The following is a 13,239-nucleotide window of genomic DNA, read 5'->3' on the forward strand; positions in this document are numbered from 1 at the left end:
CTTGTAAATCTGGACCATAGTTTGTTGTTGTGTTGTTTTCATCTGTGATGTTTATTGGTAATGAGAAAATTGTAAAACTTCAATAAGGAAATTTATGAGAAAAAAATACAGACTGAAAGTTCTGCTATGAGAACCTAGTTTATTACTTGACGTGGATTGGTTTTGAATACAAATAATAAAGTCACTATCCTGTTGGGTCCAAGCGGAGGTTTAAATAATTTAAACTTGAGCTCAAAACCTGGTGACTGTGGTACAGAACAAACAGGCTTAACCTAAGGAAAATGTTTAAAGCATTTAGAAGTAACAAAACAGTTTAAAGGTCTGAAATACAACACAATTAAAAATCCCACTCCAATTCATAACAATAAAGAAAAAAAGTAACAAGGAAAGTGATACCAAATCCAAAAAATCAAATAAGGGGAACCAGAAAAAGGAATTTTTAAAGATTTAAGTGAAAATAATTCCAAATAGCAAAAAAACACCAGTGGTAGTCAATGTTTACCATAGATCAGGACCTAGGTGTAAGTTTAGGCCAAGCGCAATCAAGCTTGGGTTGGGTACAGCAAGTAAATTGGCACCGCTAGGGCGTAGAAGTAGGGAAGCTAAAAAAATCTGAAGAGAATCTTTGTCGTTTTTCTGAGGAGAAACTCTTTCCAATGCAAGATAAACCTGAAATTCATCCTGGAACTGCTGGTCGGATGCTTTTTACGATTTGTCTCCATGAAGTCCTGGAGCTCTAGAGCAAAAGTTTTGAAAAAGTTTCCAAAGTTCCATTAGTGCCCAAACAACGGCAGGAGTATACTTCCAAGGTCCCCAGGACCTAAGGTCCTAGAGACTCTCATGGTGTAAGGCAGACTGCAGCCGCAAACTCCAGTCCAGGACAGTTGCCACTGGTCAGCTGGGATTCTTCACAGGAATATCCTCTACAGCTTTGTAATATTCCTGGAATCACCAGGGGATGAGCCATACAATCCTGGGAGATCTTTTTGTCCTTGGATTTCAAGTGTAAGAACATCCAACCTTCTCAAGTCCTTCTCACAGGTCACAAATGCCAAGTGCAGTCAGGTTCAGTCTGCTGGTATGCTTTTGCTAGTCCATCATGGTTCTGAGGAAGTACAGGTGAGGGTCCAGCTTTGTAGGCTACCCCAGCCAGTGGGTGGGGACTCACATTAAAACAGTTCTAGTTTCTCTATGGTCAATGTAGTAAAGATTCCCAGTACCTGATTGACCTACTTTTGCAGTAGATCATGTTTACTTTACTACAAACAGGCCCAAAATGCAATGTGTAAGGGCAAATCCAAGATAGCGAAGGTCTTAGACCACATTAAACAAGGGCTCTGAAGCTGGGGTTTTGAGTGGGGAGTGTACTATAGTAATCCTAGTGTCCCTCCACATCTAACTCCAAGATCTAGTTTGAAGCAGGCACTGTACCCACAACAAACCCAGAAACAGATGTCTAGCAGGATAAAAGCAGGGTCCCTTAGCAACATGAGAGGTTATACACAAGCATTGTTCTGGCATCCTGTTTGCTGTCTTTGAAGGGTGCAAAGGTTTTATGCATACTTCAGAAAGACATGTCATGCAGGATCTGACATTGTGGTGTCAACAGGAGGGGCTTGGCCCACACCCTGTACATTCTTTTGAACTTAGAGGAGTCATCTCTGCCCATTCAGGGCAGCCTATTCTGCTCCTTGGAGGATTTTGACACCTTTTCACACCGCTTCGCTGGCTGAGCATAGGCTGGTTGTTGGCAGAGGCTAATACTAATTAGCCTTCTGACAGTTCAGACAGGTAAAGGATAACTTCCTAAAAAAATATTTTTTGTAATATCTATCAAAATTCCATCTTCACCATTGAATTAGATTTGTAGTAACTTTTCAAAATAGTGGTTTAGTTGTGTTTCTAGCTGGACCCGTTGCTGAGATACAGTATTAGTATTTTAATCTGTACTCTGGCTTTCTACATAGGAAATCTAAGCCTGCCACATTGGAAATAACTTTTAGGGCCTTGCCACTCTAGGGATAGGGTAATAGTAATGGTGTACACATCCCACTTTTTTAATAACCATGCCCCCTCCCTGGTGTTACATATACCATGGCCTTATAAGTAAGTTAAATAAGCCAATCAGTGACTAGCAAATTTCCACGTTTTAGGGGTCAGAGCACATACACTGGGTAGTGCGCCGGTGTGCAGAGTCCAAAACCCATCAATAAAAGTAACTCAACACATGGAGGTGCAAGATGTATTTTCTTACAGTGCAAGGGGGGGTACAGCAAGACTGATATGGTACCAATGGTGATAATGCTTCCACCTACACTGGGCTATATCAGGTATCTGTGAATACGTGCCAGATCAAACTCCTCTTCTGAGCCACTTCCTTCTATATAGAACTGTCCTAGTTCATATACGTATTGGGCAAAATTCCAGGAGATGCAATGTTATAGTCAAGTCTTCTGTTGGCCAAAAATCAACACCTGTTGTTTCTTAACATGAATATGTTTGAAGAGAATATCAAGCTCATCCTTCAGGGACATACAACACAGCAAACCAATTAACCGGATTTGAAGCTATCTCTATTTATTTATTTCTCATTGCTTTTTATAAGGTATGGGTTGGAGCCACTTTAAAACAGCTCTTTGACTATGATGGGCGAATTAGGAAGCAAGGCCCAAGTCAAAAGCACATGGAATGGAGTTTTTAACCTCTGTGTATAAAGTCCATATTTGTTGCAGGGGCTATATTGGTCATGGTATATGGTAAAGTATATATACATAGTGGGAATTCAACTCAAACATATGCAGCTAAAGAACGCCTGAAAGCAAAATTCTCATTGTGGCCAAGAGTATAAAGAACACAGGGGCAGCCACTGTTCCCAGTCTAGTATGAACGTGGGAGGCAGCTGGGGTAGTTTAAGGTTTTAGGGGTTTTGTTTGAGGCCGTCTTGGAGGTGGCCTGGGAGGTCGATTCCACTGTGTTTTTTTGTGGTGGTCTTAAAGGGAGCTTTGAACGTGGTGTTTTAGTGCTACTTTTCTTGAAATCAGTTTTCTTGGTGAACCTAGAGGGTCAAATAGCTCATATTCTGTGCTTTCAAAAACAGCTAGCATTTTTTCAAATGTCTATTGAGGAAGCCTTTGCGGTTTGATCGGTGGAAGCAGCACAGAGTATTTCATCACCAGCTACAGTAGTCATACATATTCTGGCACTTCAAAATCTAGCAACATTTTTAAGAAAAGCTTTAGCTGAATTATATATTTCACCTGGGGTTGCTATTCCCATTATTTGCCAGGGAGTTTCCGATGAAGAGTTCAGCGCCATTCAGCCTTTCTGGAGAAGTGTTTGTAACAGTGATTGTCATATACTGAATTTTATATGGTACTAATAAATCAACACGCCACCAGGGGGACATCTCACGGTCTGTATGACTACAGGATCCTTGATGGTAGTTTGAATTCATGTTCCCATCAATGGCGTTCATAGCGTGCCCAAAGTGACCAATGTTCGTATCAGGGAGCTGGCTTGACATGGTAGCACGACCATGTAAGGCGACATTTTCCACTAAAAAAGCGCAAATGTCAGGTGACAGTATTAGCAGCAGCAGCATATACCATGTTTCCCAAAAACATGCATGGTTACAGTTTCTTTTGTCACACTGTAAATTTGTAAGGGGAGAAATGAACAGTCTGTAATATTAAAGATGTTTTGTGTTGGTTGCAGGCTAAAGCAATTATTCCTTTTACAATGGAAGTGGTTTTACAATAAAACCCACCTGCAGTCTCTGGTGAAAGTGAGACCTACAGTGCCTATCGTTAAGGTCAACCTCTCACAAGAGCCTGTGCACAAAGGCATTTCAACGGTGAGTCAGCTCAAGTAATGTGGTCCAAGGGTGAAGGCTTACATTTATGATGGGTTTGGGATGCAGGGAAGTAGCATCATAAGCATCAATGTAGTTTAAAAAAAAGTAACACAGTTTTTTAAATGTATTCCCAGGATAAATAATGCTTGATAAAAGATATTTTAATTAAACTGAGGAGGTTCAGAAACGAGTTCAGTTTGGGACTGCTTCAGAAGTAGCATGTGCCACAATCTGTGCAGCACCAACGCATTTGTATTATTATTTATTATGTATGACTTTCATAACCAACTACTAGTTGTATGACTTTCATAACCAACTACTAGTAAATGATGTGTGTTTTGGATACAACCATCATAAGCACATCAATTCAAGGATCAGCTGCAGGATGGATCCATAGCTCATACAATTTTAGTTCCTAATTTACCAAAACATTCAACATGTGACATTTGAGATTGTCAATGCACAGAAATTAACCAAGCCAACAGATGTTAGGAGATCCCAAATAATAATACAATCATAGATCATTGTCTATTGAGGCAGCTTCTGCTGCAATATGCAGCGTCACTGTTAGTTGTTGAAGAAAATATGCTCTCATGGACCTCGGATGTCTTAGAGTCAGGATTACAATGGCATCATCTTCCAGTAAGCATCCGATTGTGCATTGCAACAGATCTCATCACATGGCTATTCTTTAGTCCTAGGAAGGAGTCCTTGGCAGTGTTACAGGAACAAAGAGACCTGTCATGGCAGCAATCACATGTACTGCTTTGTGCGAGAATTCAACAACCTTCGGGCACTGCCATGCTAGATGAAGAAACTTGGCATCTGTGGCCCCACATTTTGCACAATTAGAATTGTCCCTTAGTCTGAACCTGTAGAGGCTCTTGGGGTGTGGTACTCTATGTAAAAATGTAACATGTATTAGTCTGCATCCATGCCTAGGAGAGAGAGTCCACCTGCTTGAGCAGAGCATTGTTTCCTAAGGTCGTCAGAAAGGAGTGGGCCCAGCTCCGCAAACCATGTCATTTTAGGAGTTGTGACAGATCTGGTGGTTTTATCTGCATTGCTGCATGTGAGGGATGTATCAACCACTTTGTAAAGGTTGGAGTCCAATACTGTTGCTAATGTAGTGAATGTAAACCTGAAGCAGGAAATGTAGGCCCAAATTTACAAACCTCTGGTCAGAGGGTCAGAGGGAGAGAGCAGGAAAGCGCCATACCTAAAGAGATATGCCACTATCCTGTTCTCTCCTTAGCGCTAGCGCAGAATTATTCTGCAGAGCACCACACACACATGTTTGCACTGTTGGGCAAAGGTGTCTGCATAAGTCAAGCATAGGTTTTGTGTTTGAAGGCGACCTTTCCAGAACAAAACACAATGGGGGTCATTCTGACCTCGGCGCTCTTTTTTGTAGACCGCCGAGGGACCGCCGTACGGAAGACCGCCAGTGCTGGCGGTCTTCCGCACGGGCCATTACGACTGTTGGCAGCGCTCTGCCCGTTTCCGGACGAAGAGCCGCCAACAGCCATACTGGCGGCAGGCGGGGAAGTGGAGGTAGCTCCACCTCCACCCCCACGCCAACAGAACACCGCCCAGCGAATCACGACTTGTGATTCGCTGTGGCGGTGTTCTGTTGGCGTGGCGGTGTCGGCGGAGCTGCCCCCATGGGTCCCGTTCCCTCCCGGAGGATCACCGGAACAGGTAAGGTGATCGTCCGTTAGGGAAAGGGGGTGGGGGGGTGTTGTGAGTTGTGTGCGTGCATGGGGGTGTGCGTATGTTGAGAGTGCGTGCATGAATGCGGGGGGGTGTGTGTATGTGCATGACTGCGTGCATGAATGCAGGGGGTGTGTGTATGTGCATGACTGCGTGCATGAATGCGGGGGGTGTGTGTATGTGCATGACTGCGTGCATGTATGCGTGCGTGTATGTGTGTGTACATGTTGGGGATCGGGGTGGGGAGGGGGGCCCTGCAACCTTTTGGGGGTGGCAGGGGTGGTGGGAGGGGAAGGGGAGGGAGTTGGGGTGGGGGGTGGGGGAGACCCCTATCAGTGCCAGGGAAGGGATTCCCTGGCACTGATAGTGCTTACTGCCATGGATTTCATGGCGGTCCCAAACTGCATGAAATCCATGGCGGTAAGCCGGGGTCAGGTGGGTCGGAATACCGCCGGCGGTATGTGACGACCGCCGGGCTGGAGACCCAGGTCTCCAGTCCGGCGGTCGTTACCGCTGTGGCGGTCGGAACGGTGAAGCGGCGGCTGGCCATGGCAGTAACCGCCATGGTCAGAATGTCAGAAAAAAGGCCGCCAGCCTGTTGGTGGTCTTATCGCCGCTTCACCGCCGACCGCCACGGTCGGAATGACCGCCTATGTGTAGAATGAATTTAAAACTTTTCCCACTTTGGATGTGTGCTGTACAGTGCAACACACTTGCAAAGTGGGAACCGTGGAGAGAAATAAAGCATTTCTTCTTTTCAACACCTGCTTTCAAGTGGCATTACTTTTTGGTGCAAAAAAAAGCCTACTGTGACTGTGGTTAGTAGATTTGGTTTTGTGTCACAACCCATGGGTGGTTGCACAAGAATACCCATATACCACCCATGGAACAAACCCTTGATGAAGAGTCAATCACTATCACCACTAGGGGTATCTGGGCGCTGAAGGTGCAACGTCTTTGTCGAAGAGTAATTCAAAGCAGCGCTTTGAACTAGTTTGCCTTACTTGTTCTTACAAACCAATGTAAATACCAATTTGTGTTGGTTTGTAAATGCCAAACAGGAATTTGTGTTGGGTATGCATTAACAAAGTACAGACACAAAATCTTTGTACATCTGGGTCATATTATATATAGTTCTGCAAGTTTCACATGTTCTATAGTGCAGGAAAATGTGTGACGAGGTGCAGCCTTCAATCTCCTCTAAGGAGATAAGCCTATCATCTAATTATAAATCACTAAGTGTAAAACGTTTTCACTTTTCTAACTGGGTGCACTCCTTTGATCGCATGTTGGTGAGAGGCGTGGGGTGAGTGCAAGTAGAATAATCAGCATGTACAGATTGTCCAAATGGGCCCTAGTTCGTAGTTCAGACTTTGGACTGTTCTTCAAGTTTTGCTGTAGTTCCTTCTAGTGCATAGCCGCTGTGCAGAGGAGTGATTTCCTTTCAAGGCTCTAGGAAGTTAGCTATCAAAAAAGAGTTGTGAATTCTTGTCTTTTGGTTTAACTAACACTACATTAATCAGTTTGCCATTTTTCCTTTGGCTGGAAGGTCTGAGAAGGAGATCTCTTGCGTGTGCATGTAATGTGTGAATTGAAGATGTGGATTTAATTGATTATTTCATACAGCAAATTGATTGTCTTCTCCTTCACCCTCCCTCCAGACAATATGCACATCAGCATTATAACTTGTCTCACTCACAAAAGATATAAATCAATTTCAAAAACTTTGGATAGTAAAAGCTTTGATGGGAGCCAAACCCATACTTCTCGAAAATTGGAAATCTGCAATGGAAATATCTGTAGTAAATTGGCTATTACAGATTTCATCATTGGTGCCTCTGAAAATGACTTTTTATCACTTTGAGTGAAAGTTGTAAAGTAAGTTTGTAGAACTGCATGATTAATTGTCTTATCCTCTGTATTATTACAACATTAAAGTCCATGCCTTAAGTGCCCTTAATGCAACAGGTATGCCCAGATGCAGGTCCCATGCTGACTTTGCTACTGGATCCAGATGAGCCCCAGTAAGGGCGGAACCGGTCTTGGTTTTCTGTTGGTTAAGAGAGGACCTGACTTGGTAGCCCAAGTTGGACTGTTCCTACTGAATGAAGATCAAGGCTAATTTGCATATGGCTGGGTCTAATCAGAGGTGGCACTGTGAGCAAAAAACAAAGGACTGGGATGGGGACTCTGTAATTACCCATGGCTGAGATTGATTCAAACATCCTTCCCATCACTTTCTCTATGCTATAGTTATAGCAGTGAGCAATATCAACTACACCCTGGAGGCATTGTCTTGAATTCTCTGTACCTTGCACAGTGATGGACGCCATATGCCAAGTGACTGGAGATGTGAGTGGCAACAAAAGTAGACCCTATGCTCCTCTGTCCGCTTACAGAAGTGCTGGATTTGAAGTAAGAGGATACTATGGCTCCTGTATATAGTCACGTTTCATGCCATGAGCAAATGTTTAATGCCAACTAACAGAATATGTTGCTTTCAGTGTATGTGCAAAGCATTAAGGTATGGTAACATGTCTAAATAATATTTAGGCTTAACACCTATGCGGAGGCACATATAATCACATCATTTAGTGAGTGCATCAACATTTGTAAATGGATATAAGAGATGTACATATGTGAATAGGTGGTCAGGTTGGTTTTGGCCAGACACACTATACTGAGGAGGAAATTAATGTTCTTATACTTAACAATTCTGTTGACGTTCCCCGTGGGTGGACCTGAATGGAGAATCTTGTTTTGCATCCACCAGAAGCTGCACAAATGACTTAAAGTTTACTATGTCTGTATTTTGCAACATCTATTGAGCTATGCTGTGCTCAGGTACTGAAGGCAATGATGAATGAAAGACTATGGTCTCATGTCCCTCGCATAGTGACAGTGAATAAAGAAGATATTTTCAAAACCTCTCTTCACTATACACCTGATCCCATTCCATCCTGTGGTCCTTGTTAACCACAAAAAAGGTTTAAACATAATAGAATTTGATATTTGTTTGTGTATTATGGTTTTTATGTCACAAACATTTCCTTGTTTTGTATATACAACCTTCAGGTATGTGTTATATGTGTCTCATGTCAAACAAGTCACATTGGTATGGAGTGCTATATGAATTTCAAAGGACAATTAGCTGTGACAGTGATGTGAATATTTGTTTAATGAAAGAAAATAAAGAGAACTTTGTAATGTTTAAGAAACCTCAAAGACTTTTGATGCCCCTCGAATATGTGTGGTGAGAGAGTTGGTGTTTCAACAATGTTGGAAGCAGTTATTATTGTTATTAAAATGTGTAGAGAAATCAGTGTTACTGATCATTTACTTAGCACACTTGGCATTGCTTTAAGTAATTCTAATAATAGCATTAAGCCGGAGCATTTGGTGGCAAAAGACACAAAAGAACAGCGCACGTGAGAATAAAGAAAGTTCTATCTTATGGTGTAGAAGTCAACTGCCTTAATGAAAATAGGTTAATTATGCAAAAACTGCAAAATGTTTTGCGTGCTTCAGGAGCACATGCTGAGGACTACTCCTCAACGTTATAACCTAAATTAATTTCCTCTAGTTGTAAAGGCCAGGATTGCAAAAAATAATAAAAAATAGGATGGGTGAAAACAAAATTAAAACACAAATCTCTAAACCCTGCAGAATGGCCGGAAAAGTCCCTCAAGCTGAAACTGAGATTGTTTTATCAGCCCTGGGTGCCAATAAGCATTATTGTACGCAAGTAACACATTCACACCCCTCTACACTTAACATCCAGGCCAACGACAGTACTTAAACTCACCCACCCACCAGTTACAAGTTATGAAGGTGCAATGGCGGGCATATCTGGTTTGCAACCACTACTCATGATTTTGCAATGGACATTGAATCCAATGTATTTCCAACAATCATATATGTCTTTGGCTTACTATGGCCCTCATTATGAACAAGGCGGTCTGGGCTGCCATGCCGGCGGTGGCAGTAATTACCGCCACCGGCATGGTGGTCCAGACCGCCATATAATATACGTGGCAGAACTGCCACTTTTGTAACTCCACCACCACCAGGCTTCCGCCACCAGGCAGCCTGGCGATGGCAGAGTTTCATATCTGACAGGGCAGCGCTGCAAGCAGTGTGGGGCCGGATAATGTTTCAGGTTCCACCAGCCTTTCCCTGGCGGTTTACCCCGCCAGGGAAAAGCTGGCAGAATGGGTGCCTCGGGGCCCATATGCACAGTCCTGTCGCGCATTTTCACTGCCCGATTTACAGGCAGTGAAATGCGCGACGGGTGCTGCTGCACCCGCCGCACTGCTACATTGCCGCCGGCTCAATGTTCAGGCCCTGCATTCAGCTGGGCCGGCAGGCATAAACACTGTTTCCGCCCGCCGGCCCAGGTGAATGATCTTTCTGTGGCCGAAGGTGGGTTCTGCGCGCTGGCAGTCTTTTGTTGACTGCCAGCGCCGAACTCGGCGGGTTTTCCCGCTGAGTTCATAATGAGGGCCTAAGTGTATTGATCCCCCCCACTGCTCCTTGTGTTACGCCCCCCACTCCCCTTCCTGGCAGCCACGCGACTGCTCCTTCCTTAACAGTGTGCTCCATTATTTCAAAAGTTTCATCATACACTGCAGCATTTTTGCCAAGCAATAGCTATTAATGTTTTAGGAGGTACAGTGGCACCTGGACTCAGTAGAGTGAGAGGCCCATTTGACCCCAGTTAGCGGTTGTTTTTTAGTACCAGGCCAAGACATTGGGGCCCAATTTTCATGCTTGCATTTAGGGACCATAATGTGTTTGAAGTTGCTGATCACCACTCATGTAACTACTGGTGAAAATTGTGAACAGGTACCTCAGGGGAAGATTCCCTTAACCACAGTGACAGCCTGTCTTTTTGGCAGCCTTTGGGGGCAAGAGCAAAACAGAAACAGCAGTATTCGGAGGATGGTAAGTGACCATTCCTAAATCAGATGAGGCCAGAAATCAACAAATGGGTGGTGAGGAGTTATCCGGCAGCCATGTAAAAATTATCCCAGTTGTGGTCAGTAATATGAGCAGGAAGAGAGAGGGCCACACATGCAAACATATACATACTGATACTAACTCATCTGCTTCCACACTCACTCACACCAATACATTCACAAGCATGCACACATATTCCCACCGTTCACAAGCACATACACACACACACACAAATTCACAGCAAACTCTAATACATATGCATTCCTTCATACATACACACAGACATGCACGCACCAAACATTTAAAAAAAAAAGAAAATCTTGCAGGGCTGCAGCAGTGATCCTTGATGGCAGGAGGGAAGCCTCCTGTCATAGGTCCATTCTAGTTAGTTTCTTGGGCACAGAGACAGCTTAGTTTAGCCTTGCAGCCTGTGCCCTTTTACCTAGTAATTATGCTCTGTACTCAATTGTATTCATTCTATTATTGCTTCTTTAGTGCCATTGTTTTAATTTCATTTTCAACTACTATTTTGCTAAAGCGTCATTATCAGTGTTATAGATGACATATTTTACATCATGTTCTTTTCTCTGGAATAACAAGAACAGAAAGTGAGGCATACACAGTAATATTTTGTATTGCCAGCCCCAAGACTGCTTAAACAGTTCAGTGCTTAGGTACATACCCACGTCATACTTCCGTGTATGAACATAAACATGTCCACTATGAAAACATCTTGTAGGACAAATGGCATTAGAGAGGGATTCCACCTAGAATTTCCATCCATGCTGCATGCCGGTTTTCGGTAGACCTCGGCCTTTGTGTCCCCACAGATCCTGCTCTGGGAACTAGCGGCCTGATCTTGAACCAAAGTAACAGGGGTGGGGTGTGCTTCTCATGAACACTGTACGGACACATTTGGCTTGCACCACCCTACTCTCACTTAGGGACTAGAGATTAGGCTTTTGAGTAGGAATTGTGTATTTGTGTTATTACAAATACACTGGGGTTGTTCATATTCACATCTCTAGTTTTCACACTGATTCTTTTGTTTCTCATTATCCTAATCATTGTAGCTCGTGCATTTTATCGTAGATTGAGGTCCTTTTATTAAATGTATTGAAAACTGTTCTGAATCTCCTTTCTTGTTTATCTGTGTGTTAGAGATTTGTATGCTGAGACAATAGGGTAAGACTTGTGTGCAACACAATTTTCCTGAGGGGTCTTCAAGGATGCCACAAATCACCTTTACCGGCTGGGATTTTTTGAGGTACTGCTAGAGAGCCGGGAGGGTTGGGCCGTGAGCTGCAATCTGGTTGAGGAGTTGTGAGAAGGTAGCCTCTTTCTAGCCTTGTTACCCCCACTTTTGGCCTGTTTGTGAGTGTATGTCAGGGTGTTTGTCACTGTTTTCACTGTCTCACTGGGATCCTGATAGACAGGCCTCAGTGCTCATAGTGAAAACACCATGTTTTCAGTATGGTTGTTATGTGTCACTGGGATCCTGCTAGTCAGGACCCCAGTGCTCATAGGTTTGTGGCCTATATGTATGTGTCACTGGGACCCTGTCACACAGGGCCCCAGTGCTCATAGGTGTGCATGTATATGTTCCCTGTGTGGTGCCTAACTGTCTCACTGAGGCTCTGCTAACCAGAACCTCAGTGGTTATGCTCTCTCATTACTTTCAAATTGTCACTAACAGGCTAGTGACCATTTTTACCAATTTACATTGGCTTACTGGAATACCCTTATAATTCCCTAGTATATGGTACTGAGGTACCCAGGGTATTGGGGTTCCAGGAGATCCCTATGGGCTGCAGCATTTCTTTTGCCACCCATAGGGAGCTCTGACAATTCTTACACAGGCCTGCCACGGCAGCCTGAGTGAAATAACGTCCACGTTATTTCACAGCCATTTTACACTGCACTTAAGTAACTTATAAGTCACCTATATGTCTAACCTTTACCTGGTAAAGGTTAGGTGCAAAGTTACTTAGTGTGTGGGCACCCTGGCACTAGCCAAGGTGCCCCCACATTGTTCAGAGCCAATTCACTGAACTTTGTGAGTGCGGGGACACCATTACACGCCTGCACTACATATAGGTCACTACCTATATGTAGCTTCACCATGGTAACTCCGAATATGGCCATGTAACATGTCTATGATCATGGAATTGCCCCCTCTATGCCATCCTGGCATTGTTGGTACAATTCCATGATCCCAGTGGTCTGTAGCACAGACCCTGGTACTGCCAGACTGCCCTTCCTGGGGTTTCACTGCAGCTGCTGCTGCTGCCAACCCCTCAGACAGGCAGCTGCCCTCCTGGGGTCCAGCCAGGCCTGGCCCAGGATGGCAGAACAAAGAACTTCCTCTGAGAGAGGGTGTGACACCCTCTCCCTTTGGAAAATGGTGTGAAGGCAGGGGAGGAGTAGCCTCCCCCAGCCTCTGGAAATGCTTTGTTGGGCACAGATGTGCCCAATTCTGCATAAGCCAGTCTACACCGGTTCAGGGACCCCTTAGCCCCTGCTCTGGCGCGAAACTGGACAAAGGAAAGGGGAGTGACCACTCCCCTGACCTGCACCTCCCCTGGGAGGTGTCCAGAGCTCCTCCAGTGTGCTCCAGACCTCTGCCATCTTGGAAACAGAGGTGCTGCTGGCACACTGGACTGCTCTGAGTGGCCAGTGCCACCAGGTGACGTCAGAGACTCCTTGTGATAGGC

This window comes from Pleurodeles waltl, chromosome 5, assembly GCF_031143425.1.
Source record: "Pleurodeles waltl isolate 20211129_DDA chromosome 5, aPleWal1.hap1.20221129, whole genome shotgun sequence".
Taxonomy (NCBI): domain Eukaryota; kingdom Metazoa; phylum Chordata; class Amphibia; order Caudata; family Salamandridae; genus Pleurodeles; species Pleurodeles waltl.